Genomic DNA, 16278 nt, shown 5'->3' on the forward strand with positions numbered 1-16278 from the left:
TTCTCGGGCCTACACCAGACTATTTTCAACAGATATATTTGTGTCTGAAAAATCAGGAGACACTGCTGTTTTTCTTTACAGCAAAAAATGCAAAAAAGCAGGATAATGCAGAGATTTGACCCGTGGAACTGCAAAACCCGGACTTTTATTTATCGGGCCTACACCAGACTACTTTCAACAGATATATTTGTGTCTGAACAATCAGGAGACGCTACTGTTTTTCTTTACTGCCAAATATGCAAAAAAGCATGATAATACAGAGATTTGACCAGTTGAACTGCAACACCACATTTGTATTTCTCCGGCCTACAACAGACTATTTTCAACGGATATATTTGTGTCTGAACAATCAGGAGACACTACTTTTTTTCTTAACGGCAAAAATGCCAAAAGCAGGATAATACAGAGATTTGACCTGTGGAACTGCAAAGCCACATTTCTAGTAATCTGGCCCACACCAGACTATTTTCAACAGATATATTTGTGTCTGAACAATCTGGAGACACTACTGTTTTTCTTTACAGCAAAAAATGCAAAAAAGCAGGAAAATACAGAGATTTGACCAGTGGAACTGCAAAACCACACTTGTATTTCTCGGGCCTACAACAGACTATTTTCAACAGACATATTTGTGTCTGAACAATCTGGAGACACTACTGTTTTTCTTTACAGCAAAAAAATGCAAAAAAGCAGGATAATACAGAGATTTAACCCGTGGAACTGCGAAACCACACTTTTATTTCTCGGGCCTCCACCAGTCTATTTTCAACAGATATATTTGTGTCTGAACAATCAGGAGACACTACTGTGTTTCTTAATAGCAAAAAATGCCAAAAGCAGGATAATACAGAGATTTGACCCGTGGAACTGCAAAGCCACAGTTCTAGTAATCTGACCTACACCAGACTATTTTCAACAGATATATTTGTGTCTGATCAATCAGGAGACACTACTGTTTTTCTTTACAGCAAAAAATGCAAAAAAGCAGGATAATACAGAGATTTGACCAGTGGAACTGCAAAACCACACTTGTATTTCACCGGCCTTCAACAGACTATTTTCAACGGATATATTTGTGTCTGTACAATCAGGAGACACTATTGTTTTTCTTTACAGCAAAAAATGCAAAAATGCAGGATAATAGAGAGATTTGACACGTGGAACTTCAAAACAACACTTGTATTTCTCAGGCCAACACCAGACTATTTTCAACAGATATATTTGTGTCTGAACAATCAGGAGACACTACTGTTTTCCTTTACGGCAAAAAATGCAAAAAAGCAGGATAATACAGAGATTTGATCCGTGGAACTGCAAAACCACACTTGTAATTCTTGGGCCTACACCAGACTATTTTCAACAGATATATTTGTGTCTGAACAATCAGGAGACACTACTGTTTTTCTTTATGGCAAAAAATGCAAAAAAAAGGATAATGCAGTGATTTGACCAGTGGAACTGCAAAACCACAGTTCTAGTAATCTGGCCTACACCAGACTATTTTCAACAGATATATTTGTGTCTGAAAAATCAGGAGACACTACTGTTTTTCTTTACAGCAAAAAATGCAAAAAAGCAGGATAATACAGAGATTTGACTCATGAAACTGAAAAACCACACTTCTATTTCTCGGGCCTACACCAGACTATTTTCAACAGATATATTTGTGTCTGAAAAATCAGGAGACACTACTGTTTTTCTTTACAGCAAAAAATGCAAAAAAGCAGGATAATGCAGAGATTTGACCCGTGGAACTGCAAAACCCGGACTTTTATTTATCGGGCCTACACCAGACTACTTTCAACAGATATATCTGTGTCTGAAAAATCAGGAGACACTACTATTTTTCTTTACAGCAAAAAATGCAAAAATGCAGGATAACACAGAGATTTGACCCGTGGATCTGCAAAACCACACTTGTATTTCTCGGGCCTACACCAGACTATTTTCAACAGATATATTTGTGTCTGAACAATCAGGAGACACTACAGTTTTCCTTTACAGGAAAAAATGCAAAAACGCAGGATTATACAGAGATTTGACCCGTGGAACTTCAAAACAACACTTGTATTTCTCAGACCTACACCAGACTATTTTCAACAGATATATTTGTGTCTGAACAATCAGGAGAAACTACTGTTTTCCTTTATGGCAAAAAATGCAAAAAAGCAGGATAATACAGAGATTTGATCCGTGGAACTGCAAAACCACACTTGTATTTCTTGGGCCTACACCAGACTATTTTCAACAGATATATTTGTGTCTGAACAATCAGGAGACACTACTGTTTTTCTTTATGGCAAAAAACGCAAAAAGAAGGATAATACAGAGATTTGACCAGTGGAACTGCAAAACCACACTTGTATTTCTCGGGGCTACACCAGACTGTTTTTAACAGCTATATTTGTGTCTGAACAATCAGGAGACACTACTGTTTTTCTTTATGGCAAAAAATGCAAAAAGAGGATAATACAGAGATTTGACCCGTGGAACTGCAAAACCACAGTTCTAGTAATCTGGCCTACACTAGACTATTTTCAACAGATATATTTGTGTCTGAACAATCAGGAGACACTACTGTTTTTCTTTACAGCAAAAAATGCAAAAAAGCAGGATAATACAGAGATTTGACTCATGAAACTGAAAAACCACACTTGTATTTCTCGGGCCTACACCAGACTACTTTCAACAGATATATCTGTGTCTGAACAATCAGGAGACACTACTGTTTTTCTTTACAGCAAAAAATGCAAAAAAAGCAGGATAATACAGAGATTTGACCCGTGGAACTGCAAAACCACACTTGAATTTCTCGGTCCTACACCAGTCTATTTTCAACAGATATATTTGTGTCTGAACAATCAGGAGACCCTACTGTTTTCATTAACGGCAAAAAATGCCAAAAGCAGGATAATACAGAGATTTGACCCGTGGAACTGCAAAGCCACAGTTCTAGCAATCTGGCCCACACCAGACTATTTTCAACAGATATATTTGTGTCTGAACAATCAGGAGACTCTACTGTTTTTCTTTACAGCAAAAAATGCAAAAAAGCAGGATAATACAGAGATTTGGTCAGTGGAACTGCAAAACCACACCTGTATTTTTCGGGGCTATGCCAGACTGTTTTTAACAGATATATTTGTGTCTGAACAATCAGGAGACACTACTGTTTTTCTTTATGGCAAAAAATGCAAAAAGAAGGATAATACAGAGATTTGACCCGTGGAACTGCAAAACCACAGTTCTAGTAATCTGGCCTACTCCAGACTATTTTCAACAGATATATTTGTGTCTGAAAAATCAGGAGACACTACTGTTTTTCTTTACAGCAAAAAATGCAAAAAAGCAGGATAATACAGAGATTTGACTCATGAAACTGAAAAACCACACTTGTATTTCTCGGGCCTACACCAGACTATTTTCAACAGATATATTTGTGTCTGAACAATCAGGAGACACTACTGTTTTTCTTTACAGCAAAAAATGCAAAAAAGCAGGATAGTACAGAGATTTGACCCATGGAACTGCAAAACCCGGACTTGTATTTATCGGGCCTACACCAGACTACTTTCAACAGATATATCTGTCTCTGAACAATCAGGAGACACTACTGTTTTTCTTTACAGCAAAAAATGCAAAAAAGCAGGATAATACAGAGATTTGACCCATGGAACTGCAAAACCACACTTGTATTTCTCGGGCTTACACCAGTCTATTTTCAACAGATATATTTGTGTCTGAACAATCAGGAGACACTACTGTTTTTGTTAACGGCAAAAAATGCCAAAAGCAGGATAATACAGAGATTTGACCCGTGGAACTGCAAAGCCACACTTCTAGTAATCTGGCCCACACCAGACTATTTTCAACAGATATATTTGTGTGTGAACAATCAGGAGACACTACTGTTTTTCTTTGCTGCAAAAAATGCAAAAATGCAGGATAATAAAAGATTTAACCCGTGGAACTGCAAAACCACACTTGTATTTCTCGGGCCTACACCAGTCTATTTTCAACAGATATATTTGTGTCTGAACAATCAGGAGACACTACTGTTTTTCTTTACAGCAAAAAATGCAAAAAAGCAGGATAAAAGAGAGATTTGACCGTGAAACTGCAAAACCACACTTGTATTTCTCGGGCCTACACCAGACAATTTTCAACAGATATATTTGTGTCTGAACAATCAGGAGACACTGCTGTTTTGCTTTACGGCAAAAAATGCAAAAAAGCAGGATAATACAGAGATTTGACCCGTGGAACTTCAAAACAGCACTTGCATTTCTCAGGCCTACACCAGGCTATTTTCAACAGATATATTTGTGTCTGAACAATCAGTAGACACTGCTGTTTTTCTTTACGGCAAAAAATGCAAAAAATCAAGATAATACAGAGATTTGATGCGTGGAACTGCAAAACCACTCTTGTATTTCTTGGGTCTACACCAGACTATTTTCAACAGATGAATTTGTGTCTGAACAATCAGGAGACACTACTGTTTTTCTTTACAGCAAAAAATGCAAAAAAGCAGGATAATAGAGAGATTTGACCCGTGGAACTGCAAAACCCGGACTTGTATTTATCGGGCCTACACCAGACTACTTTCAACAGATATATTTGTGTCTGAACAATCAGGAGACGCTACTGTTTTTCTTTACTGCCAAAAATGCAAAAAAGCATGATAATACAGAGATTTGACCAGTTGAACTGCAACACCACATTTGTATTTCTCCGGCCTACAACAGACTATTTTCAACGGATATATTTGTGTCTGAACAATCAGGAGACACTACTTTTTTTCTTAACGGCAAAAAATGCCAAAAGCAGGATAATACAGAGATTTGACCTGTGGAACTGCAAAGCCACATTTCTAGTAATCTGGCCCACACCAGACTATTTTCAACAGATATATTTGTGTCTGAACAATCTGGAGACACTACTGTTTTTCTTTACAGCAAAAAATGCAAAAAAGCAGGAAAATACAGAGATTTGACCAGTGGAACTGCAAAACCACACTTGTATTTCTCGGGCCTACAACAGACTATTTTCAACAGACATATTTGTGTCTGAACAATCTGGAGACACTACTGTTTTTCTTTACAGCAAAAAAATGCAAAAAAGCAGGATAATACAGAGATTTGACCAGTGGAACTGCGAAACCACACTTGTATTTCTCGGGCCTCCACCAGTCTATTTTCAACAGATATATTTGTGTCTGAACAATCAGGAGACACTACTGTGTTTCTTAATAGCAAAAAATGCCAAAAGCAGGATAATACAGAGATTTGACCCGTGGAACTGCAAAGCCGCAGTTCTAGTAATCTGACCTACACCAGACTATTTTCAACAGATATATTTGTGTCTGATCAATCAGGAGACACTACTGTTTTTCTTTACAGCAAAAAATGCAAAAAAGCAGGATAATACAGAGATTTGACCAGTGGAACTGCAAAACCACACTTGTATTTCACCGGCCTTCAACAGACTATTTTCAACAGATATATTTGTGTCTGTACAATCAGGAGACACTACTGTTTTTCTTTACAGCAAAAAATGCAAAAATGCAGGATAATAGAGAGATTTGACACGTGGAACTTCAAAACCACACTTGTGTTTCGCGGGCCTACAATAGACTATTTTTTTACAACAGATATATTTGTGTCTGAACAATCAGGAGACACTACTGTTTTTCGTTACAGCAAAAAATGCAAAAAAGCAGGATAATACATAGATTTGACCTGTGGAACTTCTAAACAACACTTGTATTTCTCAGGCCTACACCAGACTATTTTTAACAGATATATTTGTGTCTGAACAATCAGGAGACACTACTGTTTTCCTTTAAGGCAAAAAATGCAAAAAAGCAGGATAATACAGAGATTTGACCCGTGGAACTGCAAAACCACACTTGCATTTCTCAGACGTACACCAGACTATTTTTAACAGATATATTTGTGTCTGAACAATCAGGAGACACTACTGTTTTTCTTTATGGCAAAAAATGCAAAAAGAAGGATAATACAGAGATTTGACCAGTGGAACTGCAAAACCACACTTGTATTTCTCGGGGCTACACCAGACTGTTTTTAACAGCTATATTTGTGTCTGAACAATCAGGAGACACTACTGTTTTTCTTTAGGCAAAAAATTCAAAAAGAAGGATAATACAGAGATTTGACCCGTGGAACTGCAAAACCACAGTTATAGTAATGTGGCCTACACCAGACTATTTTCAACAGATATATTTGTGTCTGAACAATCAGGAGACACTACTGTTTTTCTTTACAGCAAAAAATGCAAAAAAGCAGGATAATACAGAGATTTGACCCGTGGAACTGCAAAACCCGGACTTGTTTTTATCGGGCCTACACCAGACTACTTTCAACAGATATATCTGTGTCTGAACAATCAGGAGACACTACTGTTTTTCTTTACAGCAAAAAATGCAAAAAAGCAGGATAATACAGAGATTTGACCCATGGAACTGCAAAACCACACTTGTATTTCTCGGGCCTACACCAGTCTATTTTCAACAGATATATTTGTGTCTGAACAATCAGGAGACCCTACTGTTTTTATTAACGGCAAAAAATGCCAAAAGCAGGATAATACAGAGATTTGACCCGTGGAACTGCAAAACCCGGAATTGTTTTTATCGGGCCTACACCAGACTACTTTCAACAGATATATCTGTGTCTGAACAATCAGGAGACACTACAGTTTTTCTTTACAGCAAAAAATGCAAAAAAGCAGGATAATACAGAGATTTGACCCATGGAACTGCAAAACCACACTTGTATTTCTCGGGCTTACACCAGTCTATTTTCAACAGATATACTTGTGTCTGAACAATCAGGAGACACTACTGTTTTTGTTAACGGCAAAAAATGCCAAAAGCAGGATAATACAGAGATTTGACCCGTGGAACTGCAAAGCCACAGTTCTAGTAATCTGGCCCACACCAGACTATTTTCAACAGATATATTTGTGTGTGAACAATCAGGAGACACTATTGTTTTTCTTTACAGCAAAAAATGCAAAAAAGCAGGATAATAGAGAGATTTGACCCGTGGAACTGCAAAACCACACTTGTAGTTCTCGGGCCTACACCAGACTATTTTCAACAGATATATTTGTGTCTGAACAATCAGGAGACACTACTGTTTTTCTTTGCTGCAAAAAATGCAAAAATACAGGATAATAAAAGATTTGACCCGTGGAACTGCAAAACCACACTTGTATTTCTCGGGCCTACACCAGTCTATTTTCAACAGATATATTTGTGTCTGAACAATCAGGAGACACTACTGTTTTTCTTTACAGCAAAAAAAGCAAAACAGCAGGATAAAAGAGAGATTTGACAGTGAAACTGCAAAACCACACTTGTATTTCTCGGGCCTACACCAGACAATTTTCAACAAATAAATTTGTGTCTGAACAATCAGGAGACACTACTATTTTTCTTTACAGCAAAAAATGCAAAAATGCAGGATAATACAGAGATTTGACCCGTGGAACTGCAAAACCACACTTGTATTTCTCGGGCCTACAACAGACTATTTTCAACAGATATATTTGTGTCTGAACAATCAGGAGACGCTGCTGTTTTGCTTTACGGCAAAAAATGCAAAAAAGCAGGATAATACAGAGATTTGACCCGTGGAACTTCAAAACAGCACTTGCATTTCTCAGGCCTACACCAGACTATTTTCAACAGATATATTTGTGTCTGAACAATCAGTAGACACTGCTGTTTTTCTTTACGGCAAAAAATGCAAAAAATCAAGATAATACAGAGATTTGATGCGTGGAACTGCAAAACCACTCTTGTATTTCTTGGGCCTACACCAGACTATTTTCAACAGATGAATTTGTGTCTGAACAATCAGGAGACACTACTGTTTTTCTTTCCAGCAAAAAATGCAAAAAAGCATGATAATACAGAGATTTGACCAGTTGAACTGTAACACCACATTTGTATTTCTCCGGCCTACAACAGACTATTTTCAACAGATATATTTGTGTCTGAACAATCAGGAGACCCTACTGTTTTTATTAACGGCAAAAAATGCCAAAAGCAGGATAATACAGAGATTTGACCCGTGGAACTGCAAAGCCACAGTTCTAGTAATCTGGCCCACACCAGACTATTTTCAACAGATATATTTGTTTCTGAACAATCAGGAGACACTACTGTTTTTCTTTACAGCAAAAAATGCAAAAAAGCAGGATAATACAGAGATTTGATCAGAGGAACTGCAAAACCACACTTGTATTTCTAGGGCCTACAACAGACTATTTTCAACAGATATATTTGTGTCTGAACAATCAGGAGACACTATTGTTTTTCTTTACAGCAAAAATTGCAAAAAAGCAGGATAATAGAGAGATTTGACTCGTGGAACTGCAAAACCACACTTGTATTTCTCGGGCCTACACCAGTCTATTTTCAACAGATATATTTTTGTCTGAACAATCAGGAGACACTACTGTTTTTCTTTACAGCAAAAAATGCAAAAAAGCAGGATAAAAGAGAGATTTGACCGTGAAACTGCAAAACCACACTTGTATTTCTCGGGCCTACACCAGACTATTTTCAACAAATAAATTTGTGTCTGAACAATCAGGAGACACTACTATTTTTCTTTACAGCAAAAAATGCAAAAATGCAGGATAATACAGAGATTTGACCCGTGGAACTTCAAAACAACACTTGTATTTCTCAGGCCTACACCAGACTATTTTCAACAGATATATTTGTGTCTGAACAATCAGGAGACACTGCTGTTTTTCTTTACGGCAAAAAATGCAAAAAATCAAGATAATACAGAGATTTGATGCGTGGAACTGCAAAACCACTCTTGTATTTCTTGGGCCTACACCAGACTATTTTCAACAGATGAATTTGTGTCTGAACAATCACGAGACACTACTGTGTTTCTTTGCTGCAAAAAATGCAAAAATGCAGGATAATAAAAGATTTGACCCGTGGAACTGCAAAACCACACTTGTATTTCTCGGGCCTACACCAGTCTATTTTCAACACATATATTTGTGTCTGAACAATCAGGAGACACTACTGTTTTTCTTTACAGCAAAAAATGCAAAAAAGCAGGATAAAAGAGAGATTTGACCGTGAAACTGCAAAACCACACTTGTATTTCTCGGGCCTACACCCGACTATTTTCAACAAATAAATTTGTGTCTGAACAATCAGGAGACACTACTATTTTTCTTTACAGAAAAAATGCAAAAATGCAGGATAATACAGAGATTTGACCCGTGGAACTGCAAAACCACACTTGTATTTCTCGGGCCTACAACAGACTATTTTCAACAGATATATTTGTGTCTGAACAATCAGGAGACACTGCTGTTTTTCTTTACGGCAAAAAATGCAAAAAAGCAGGATAATACAGAGATTTGACCCGTGGAACTTCAAAACAACACTTGTATTTCTCAGGCCTACACCAGACTATTTTCAACAGATATATTTGTGTCTGAACAATCAGGAGACACTGCTGTTTTTCTTTACGGCAAAAAATGCAAAAAATCAAGATAATACAGAGATTTGATGCGTGGAACTGCAAAAGTACTCTTGTATTTCTTGGGCCTACACCAGACTATTTTCAACAGATATATTTGTGCCTGAACAATCAGGAGACACTACTGTTTTTCTTTGCTGCAAAAAATGCAAAAATGCAGGATAATAAAAGATTTGACCTGTGGAACTGCAAAACCACACTTGTATTTCTCGGGCCTACACCAGTCTATTTTCAACAGACATATTTGTGTCTGAACAATCAGGAGACACTACAGTTTTCCTTTACAGGAAAAAATGCAAAAACGCAGGATTATACAGAGATTTGACCCGTGGAACTTCAAAACAACACTTGTATTTCTCAGACCTACACCAGACTATTTTCAACAGATATATTTGTGTCTGAACAATCAGGAGAAACTACTGTTTTCCTTTATGGCAAAAAATGCAAAAAAGCAGGATAATACAGAGATTTGATCCGTGGAACTGCAAAACCACACTTGTATTTCTTGGGCCTACACCAGACTATTTTCAACAGATATATTTGTGTCTGAACAATCAGGAGACACTACTGTTTTTCTTTATGGCAAAAAACGCAAAAAGAAGGATAATACAGAGATTTGACCAGTGGAACTGCAAAACCACACTTGTATTTCTCGGGGCTACACCAGACTGTTTTTAACAGCTATATTTGTGTCTGAACAATCAGGAGACACTACTGTTTTTCTTTATGGCAAAAAATGCAAAAAGAGGATAATACAGAGATTTGACCCGTGGAACTGCAAAACCACAGTTCTAGTAATCTGGCCTACACTAGACTATTTTCAACAGATATATTTGTGTCTGAACAATCAGGAGACACTACTGTTTTTCTTTACAGCAAAAAATGCAAAAAAGCAGGATAATACAGAGATTTGACTCATGAAACTGAAAAACCACACTTGTATTTCTCGGGCCTACACCAGACTACTTTCAACAGATATATCTGTGTCTGAACAATCAGGAGACACTACTGTTTTTCTTTACAGCAAAAAATGCAAAAAAAGCAGGATAATACAGAGATTTGACCCGTGGAACTGCAAAACCACACTTGAATTTCTCGGTCCTACACCAGTCTATTTTCAACAGATATATTTGTGTCTGAACAATCAGGAGACCCTACTGTTTTCATTAACGGCAAAAAATGCCAAAAGCAGGATAATACAGAGATTTGACCCGTGGAACTGCAAAGCCACAGTTCTAGCAATCTGGCCCACACCAGACTATTTTCAACAGATATATTTGTGTCTGAACAATCAGGAGACTCTACTGTTTTTCTTTACAGCAAAAAATGCAAAAAAGCAGGATAATACAGAGATTTGGTCAGTGGAACTGCAAAACCACACCTGTATTTTTCGGGGCTATGCCAGACTGTTTTTAACAGATATATTTGTGTCTGAACAATCAGGAGACACTACTGTTTTTCTTTATGGCAAAAAATGCAAAAAGAAGGATAATACAGAGATTTGACCCGTGGAACTGCAAAACCACAGTTCTAGTAATCTGGCCTACTCCAGACTATTTTCAACAGATATATTTGTGTCTGAAAAATCAGGAGACACTACTGTTTTTCTTTACAGCAAAAAATGCAAAAAAGCAGGATAATACAGAGATTTGACTCATGAAACTGAAAAACCACACTTGTATTTCTCGGGCCTACACCAGACTATTTTCAACAGATATATTTGTGTCTGAACAATCAGGAGACACTACTGTTTTTCTTTACAGCAAAAAATGCAAAAAAGCAGGATAGTACAGAGATTTGACCCATGGAACTGCAAAACCCGGACTTGTATTTATCGGGCCTACACCAGACTACTTTCAACAGATATATCTGTCTCTGAACAATCAGGAGACACTACTGTTTTTCTTTACAGCAAAAAATGCAAAAAAGCAGGATAATACAGAGATTTGACCCATGGAACTGCAAAACCACACTTGTATTTCTCGGGCTTACACCAGTCTATTTTCAACAGATATATTTGTGTCTGAACAATCAGGAGACACTACTGTTTTTGTTAACGGCAAAAAATGCCAAAAGCAGGATAATACAGAGATTTGACCCGTGGAACTGCAAAGCCACACTTCTAGTAATCTGGCCCACACCAGACTATTTTCAACAGATATATTTGTGTGTGAACAATCAGGAGACACTATTGTTTTTCTTTACAGCAAAAAATGCAAAAAAGCAGGATAATAGAGAGATTTGACCCGTGGAACTGCAAAACCACACTTGTAGTTCTCGGGCCTACACCAGACTATTTTCAACAGATATATTTGTGTCTGAACAATCAGGAGACACTACTGTTTTTCTTTGCTGCAAAAAATGCAAAAATGCAGGATAATAAAAGATTTAACCCGTGGAACTGCAAAACCACACTTGTATTTCTCGGGCCTACACCAGTCTATTTTCAACAGATATATTTGTGTCTGAACAATCAGGAGACACTACTGTTTTTCTTTACAGCAAAAAATGCAAAAAAGCAGGATAAAAGAGAGATTTGACCGTGAAACTGCAAAACCACACTTGTATTTCTCGGGCCTACACCAGACAATTTTCAACAGATATATTTGTGTCTGAACAATCAGGAGACACTGCTGTTTTGCTTTACGGCAAAAAATGCAAAAAAGCAGGATAATACAGAGATTTGACCCGTGGAACTTCAAAACAGCACTTGCATTTCTCAGGCCTACACCAGGCTATTTTCAACAGATATATTTGTGTCTGAACAATCAGTAGACACTGCTGTTTTTCTTTACGGCAAAAAATGCAAAAAATCAAGATAATACAGAGATTTGATGCGTGGAACTGCAAAACCACTCTTGTATTTCTTGGGTCTACACCAGACTATTTTCAACAGATGAATTTGTGTCTGAACAATCAGGAGACACTACTGTTTTTCTTTACAGCAAAAAATGCAAAAAAGCAGGATAATAGAGAGATTTGACCCGTGGAACTGCAAAACCCGGACTTGTATTTATCGGGCCTACACCAGACTACTTTCAACAGATATATTTGTGTCTGAACAATCAGGAGACGCTACTGTTTTTCTTTACTGCCAAAAATGCAAAAAAGCATGATAATACAGAGATTTGACCAGTTGAACTGCAACACCACATTTGTATTTCTCCGGCCTACAACAGACTATTTTCAACGGATATATTTGTGTCTGAACAATCAGGAGACACTACTTTTTTTCTTAACGGCAAAAAATGCCAAAAGCAGGATAATACAGAGATTTGACCTGTGGAACTGCAAAGCCACATTTCTAGTAATCTGGCCCACACCAGACTATTTTCAACAGATATATTTGTGTCTGAACAATCTGGAGACACTACTGTTTTTCTTTACAGCAAAAAATGCAAAAAAGCAGGAAAATACAGAGATTTGACCAGTGGAACTGCAAAACCACACTTGTATTTCTCGGGCCTACAACAGACTATTTTCAACAGACATATTTGTGTCTGAACAATCTGGAGACACTACTGTTTTTCTTTACAGCAAAAAAATGCAAAAAAGCAGGATAATACAGAGATTTGACCAGTGGAACTGCGAAACCACACTTGTATTTCTCGGGCCTCCACCAGTCTATTTTCAACAGATATATTTGTGTCTGAACAATCAGGAGACACTACTGTGTTTCTTAATAGCAAAAAATGCCAAAAGCAGGATAATACAGAGATTTGACCCGTGGAACTGCAAAACCACACTTGTATTTCACCGGCCTTCAACAGACTATTTTCAACAGATATATTTGTGTCTGTACAATCAGGAGACACTACTGTTTTTCTTTACAGCAAAAAATGCAAAAATGCAGGATAATAGAGAGATTTGACACGTGGAACTTCAAAACCACACTTGTGTTTCGCGGGCCTACAATAGACTATTTTTTTACAACAGATATATTTGTGTCTGAACAATCAGGAGACACTACTGTTTTTCGTTACAGCAAAAAATGCAAAAAAGCAGGATAATACATAGATTTGACCTGTGGAACTTCTAAACAACACTTGTATTTCTCAGGCCTACACCAGACTATTTTTAACAGATATATTTGTGTCTGAACAATCAGGAGACACTACTGTTTTCCTTTAAGGCAAAAAATGCAAAAAAGCAGGATAATACAGAGATTTGACCCGTGGAACTGCAAAACCACACTTGCATTTCTCAGACGTACACCAGACTATTTTTAACAGATATATTTGTGTCTGAACAATCAGGAGACACTACTGTTTTTCTTTATGGCAAAAAATGCAAAAAGAAGGATAATACAGAGATTTGACCAGTGGAACTGCAAAACCACACTTGTATTTCTCGGGGCTACACCAGACTGTTTTTAACAGCTATATTTGTGTCTGAACAATCAGGAGACACTACTGTTTTTCTTTAGGCAAAAAATTCAAAAAGAAGGATAATACAGAGATTTGACCCGTGGAACTGCAAAACCACAGTTATAGTAATCTGGCCTACACCAGACTATTTTCAACAGATATATTTGTGTCTGAACAATCAGGAGACACTACTGTTTTTCTTTACAGCAAAAAATGCAAAAAAGCAGGATAATACAGAGATTTGACCCGTGGAACTGCAAAACCCGGACTTGTTTTTATCGGGCGTACACCAGACTACTTTCAACAGATATATCTGTGTCTGAACAATCAGGAGACACTACTGTTTTTCTTTACAGCAAAAAATGCAAAAAAGCAGGATAATACAGAGATTTGACCCATGGAACTGCAAAACCACACTTGTATTTCTCGGGCCTACACCAGTCTATTTTCAACAGATATATTTGTGTCTGAACAATCAGGAGACCCTACTGTTTTTATTAACGGCAAAAAATGCCAAAAGCAGGATAATACAGAGATTTGACCCGTGGAACTGCAAAACCCGGACTTGTTTTTATCGGGCCTACACCAGACTACTTTCAACAGATATATCTGTGTCTGAACAATCAGGAGACACTACTGTTTTTTTTTACAGCAAAAAATGCAAAAAAGCAGGATAATACAGAGATTTGACCCATGGAACTGCAAAACCACACTTGTATTTCTCGGGCTTACACCAGTCTATTTTCAACAGATATACTTGTGTCTGAACAATCAGGAGACACTACTGTTTTTGTTAACGGCAAAAAATGCCAAAAGCAGGATAATACAGAGATTTGACCCGTGGAACTGCAAAGCCACAGTTCTAGTAATCTGGCCCACACCAGACTATTTTCAACAGATATATTTGTGTGTGAACAATCAGGAGACACTATTGTTTTTCTTTACAGCAAAAAATGCAAAAAAGCAGGATAATAGAGAGATTTGACCCGTGGAACTGCAAAACCACACTTGTAGTTCTCGGGCCTACACCAGACTATTTTCAACAGATATATTTGTGTCTGAACAATCAGGAGACACTACTGTTTTTCTTTGCTGCAAAAAATGCAAAAATACAGGATAATAAAAGATTTGACCCGTGGAACTGCAAAACCACACTTGTATTTCTCGGGCCTACACCAGTCTATTTTCAACAGATATATTTGTGTCTGAACAATCAGGAGACACTACTGTTTTTCTTTACAGCAAAAAAAGCAAAACAGCAGGATAAAAGAGAGATTTGACCGTGAAAATGCAAAACCACACTTGTATTTCTCGGGCCTACACCAGACAATTTTCAACAAATAAATTTGTGTCTGAACAATCAGGAGACACTACTATTTTTCTTTACAGCAAAAAATGCAAAAATGCAGGATAATACAGAGATTTGACCCGTGGAACTGCAAAACCACACTTGTATTTCTCGGGCCTACAACAGACTATTTTCAACAGATATATTTGTGTCTGAACAATCAGGAGACGCTGCTGTTTTGCTTTACGGCAAAAAATGCAAAAAAGCAGGATAATACAGAGATTTGACCCGTGGAACTTCAAAACAGCACTTGCATTTCTCAGGCCTACACCAGACTATTTTCAACAGATATATTTGTGTCTGAACAATCAGTAGACACTGCTGTTTTTCTTTACGGCAAAAAATGCAAAAAATCAAGATAATACAGAGATTTGATGCGTGGAACTGCAAAACCACTCTTGTATTTCTTGGGCCTACACCAGACTATTTTCAACAGATGAATTTGTGTCTGAACAATCAGGAGACACTACTGTTTTTCTTTCCAGCAAAAAATGCAAAAAAGCATGATAATACAGAGATTTGACCAGTTGAACTGTAACACCACATTTGTATTTCTCCGGCCTACAACAGACTATTTTCAACAGATATATTTGTGTCTGAACAATCAGGAGACCCTACTGTTTTTATTAACGGCAAAAAATGCCAAAAGCAGGATAATACAGAGATTTGACCCGTGGAACTGCAAAGCCACAGTTCTAGTAATCTGGCCCACACCAGACTATTTTCAACAGATATATTTGTTTCTGAACAATCAGGAGACACTACTGTTTTTCTTTACAGCAAAAAATGCAAAAAAGCAGGATAATACAGAGATTTGATCAGAGGAACTGCAAAACCACACTTGTATTTCTCGGGCCTACAACAGACTATTTTCAACAGATATATTTGTGTCTGAACAATCAGGAGACACTATTGTTTTTCTTTACAGCAAAAATTGCAAAAAAGCAGGATAATAGAGAGATTTGACTCGTGGAACTGCAAAACCACACTTGTAGTTCTAGGGCCTACACCAGAC

The sequence above is a fragment of the Phyllobates terribilis genome, unplaced genomic scaffold, assembly GCF_046119375.1.
Source record: "Phyllobates terribilis strain yellow unplaced genomic scaffold, ASM4611937v1 Scaffold_3__8_contigs__length_932513732, whole genome shotgun sequence".
Taxonomy (NCBI): Eukaryota; Metazoa; Chordata; class Amphibia; order Anura; family Dendrobatidae; genus Phyllobates; species Phyllobates terribilis.